This window comes from Pinus tabuliformis, chromosome 7, assembly GCF_031772625.1.
Source record: "Pinus tabuliformis cultivar Carrire ecotype Pingquan chromosome 7, CPIR1, whole genome shotgun sequence".
Classification (NCBI taxonomy): Eukaryota; Viridiplantae; Streptophyta; class Pinopsida; order Pinales; family Pinaceae; genus Pinus; species Pinus tabuliformis.
Window position 1 is genome coordinate 645,783,902 of NC_142293.1, and position 3,781 is coordinate 645,787,682.

General features: G+C 32.3%; 1 pseudogene; it reads right to left on the reverse strand.

Annotated features, from left to right (window-relative positions):
- Window positions 1–354: 354 nt before the first annotated feature.
- On the reverse strand, window positions 355–865 carry LOC149249102 (uncharacterized; annotated as a pseudogene).
- Window positions 866–3,781: the final 2,916 nt, after the last annotated feature.

Consider the following 3,781-nt stretch of genomic DNA (forward strand, 5'->3'; position numbering starts at 1 on the left):
CCTATATTTTTTTGATGCTCACATGGATAATATTATTATATAAATTATAATGTCATGATGGAGCAGGAGAAGAGAATCAATCATAAAACTAAAGATTCATCACTTCTCTCCTACAACTCTTATAAAATATAATCCTAAATTTGAAAGATATGTAGAAGATTGGTTAAACAATTTTTGAGCTCCTATTTATATAAAAAATAATACATTAATCCCTCGATAATTGTTGAAACCTACGTTTTAGATGTCATATAAATACAAAGATCCTTGGTTGCGTACATCTTAGTGGAACAACTCTACACACTCTGATTACAAAACCACAAGAAAATGTTTAGACCATGGGAAGCTCGCATAATATCATGACAAGGCCTCTACGTTGACATCAAATCGTTCAACAACAAGGTTATTATATGCAACCCTCAATAAGGAAGGTGTTTTGATGGTTGGCAGGTTGAATGCTTTATTTTCCCCTTTCCGCACAACTTCTCGGATTGTCCTTCTCGGAAGGAATGTGCATATTAGTCTATGCAGGCATGGTATCCTTAGCTCCAGATACACAGAATTCTTCCCACTCGAAGGAGGGTATCCACAGTAATTTAGTTTTGATAACTTTAACATTCAACTCTTCAGCTACCATGGATATAGCCTCCCAAATACCAAAAATACCAAAATATTTCTGCTTAGTTTTCATATGTTGAATTTTGTACAACAAAGCCAAAAATTCCTCAAAATCATTTGAAGCATTCCTCAGTGTCGTCCTATGGCGTTTAGCCTCTACTCATTCTGCCTCAGTATTTGATGTCCCTTGTCGGCCAGACGCATTTGATTACAAGTGGAACAATCATTTGGGTCCCTCGCAGGAGGTCATGGATCCAATACAGATATTTAATCGAAGTTTAACAAATCATCCATGCACGGAATGAGCAATGGTATACATAGATTTCAATAACAAAATCACTGAACGAATAACCTTGCCATTACTGCAGCAACCATCGCCCAACAAATAAGAGTCAGCGCATCACGACGCCCAATAAAATCGCATGGAAATCGTGATTCTATATAAAGAACGACTTACATAAAACAAATATTTCTAAATAATTCGCGGTTGGTATTTCTAACAGTCCGTTGACAAGTTATATGTTGATTTGAATAGTAACCACAACGTAAAAGATATCTGGAAAATTCTCATGTTGGGATCATTAATCAATTTTAATATTTTATTCTCCCTTGTGCATGGGTTAATATGGTGTTTACCAGGCCTTTACATGAAAGCTAACACTAAAATAAATAGTTGTAGAGACGGGAAGCTTCTTCATAATGCTCTGATTCATTCGATCTTATAAAAAATCCAATCGAATCTGAAATGTAGAGGCCAAAAAGGCCATGAGATATGACAGTGCAATCGAGGGCCCTACGAATGTTTTTTTTTACATTGCTTTTCATTTTAGGAAATCCTCATGTGGGTGTTTCAAATATTTCACCTCTTTATTTGCATTGACGTTGGTGAGGAGATGACAGGTCTAACCAACGATTAAAAGATTAAGAGTGTTTGTTATATTTGGGTTGGTAACAATATAAATTATTATGAATTTATAAATTTATGTTTTTAGTTTCTGAGATAGGAATCAAATTATTTTTTTCGTTAGGGGTAGTTTAATTGAGAAACGATAAAATTAAAGGGACAAATTAAGATGGCCTATCCCTTTTATCGTGTTTATATTGCAGAATGAGTGGAGCTTCACTTGGAATCTTAAAATACTAGAGTATTTTTTCCACCGCCAGCATGCCCTGTTCAACTTCACAAACGCTTTCCACCATTGAGTGCAAGCTTGTATGAGAGGAATAACCCCACAAATCCAATTTGTATGATACTTTTTGGATGGAGAACCCAAAAAATGCAGATGAGCATAGAATCATCATACCAATACTCATAATACGGAATCCAAACCATGCATTGGAAGCAATAATATAGAAAATGATGGATACATATGTGTTGACTAGCCTAATGTTAATAGACTTGAATCTTTCTTGGTGGCCAAAAGCTCGAAGTATTGTAACTAAAGAAAGTGTTTTAGAGAAATTGTGAATAATAGGGGTCATTGTAATCGAATCCAAATGAATTAGTTGCCTTAATGTGATGGGAAAATAATTTATATATGCTATATAAATCTATCTTAGGTTTTTCTTAATGTGAGAATTTACAATATATCTATTTTCAAATGGGGAAAACATTACATTGGTCTATTTGATGCACTAGCAAAGAATCTTAGATATGAGCCTCATGAGGCACTCTTTCATGAGGAGCTTCCTAGCCTACTTATACCTAATTTTTATTACACTCTAGAGAACATTGTGTTTAAGGCTTTAAAAAGAAACAAGAATTAACTTGGTCCATTCACCATTCTACACATATTTCACTTCTTTCTTTGGATGTTAATGAATTTTTTAGGCACACTGTGTTTACGCTGCCATTTGCAAACATGAGGGGTTTCCTTTCAACTACCTAGGGAACAATATTTCGTTGGAACAGTTTAAGGATGCATATGATGTAGAATTGATTCCAGAACACGAAATTTGGGCTTCCATGGATCCTTATGCAAATAATCAGGCCTCTAATTGTGCTAATGGAGACATGTATGAATTGAAATGCCTCGAGAGAATACTCACCAAAAAATTTGATATGGAACCATTACCATATGAGGGTAAAGGGTTCAGTCTAGCTGAAGTGATGTAAACAAAAAAAAAATGTCTAGGATGCAATTGTCAATGAAAATAAGCTCTTGGATTGAGCACTTGGGGAGGAAGTTGCCTCATTTTTGAGGAGATTGTTTCATTGTATTACATTTACCATTAAGATTTCTTTTTCACTCAAATTGAGCTATAGTTAGATCAAATAACATATCACACATTTTTTCATCTATGATCTTTTTCCATATGCGTTACTAACTTACAACTCTAGGCAATTAAAAAGTAATTAAAAAAAATAATTAATGAAAATAATAAATCAATTTAATTTAACTCAACAAATTATATTTTATTTATTTATTAATAATTGTATATCTCATTAAAGTAAATTGAAAAATTAATAATCCAAATTCTTAACCATGGTATTTCAAACTCACTGAGAGCTCACTTGTCAAACCTCTAAAAATGTATTGTAAAATAAGTAAATGTGAGTACAAGGTCAAATGTTTAAATCCCCTAGTATGAGGAAAAATGATGGAAAATTATTTTAAGTCCCTAATAAACTGTAAAATATTTGGAGTACTTAAATTTATAATGATTTTATATATAGTCTCTATAAAACATTTTTGTAAAGATACTTAAATTTATAATAACCTTTAGCAAAATTCCGTGATTTTTTTCCAAGGATGCTTCAAAATTTATAATGATTTTATATAGTTTCCATAAAATATTTGTGTAAAGGTGCTTAGATTTACAATAATTTTATATAGTCTATATAAAATTTTGGTGATTTATATGCTCAAATAATTTTATATTATAAAATTTGGGCAAATGAAATTAGCTATTTTTTATTTTTTTTTTAAATTAACACACTTACGATTATTAACCCCTAATATTTTCCCTTCCTAGAATAAGGTCCCATGTTCAAATCCCTTGTAATGTCTAACCATAAGGATTATAAGGCACTAATATTTTCGCTTCCTAGAATAAGGTCACATGTTCAAATCCTCTGTAATGCCTAACCCTAAGGATTATAGTGGTGGTGATCTCAATCAATTGTTTTAAATAAGGGTAAATCTCAGTGAGCAAAATTCCTGCT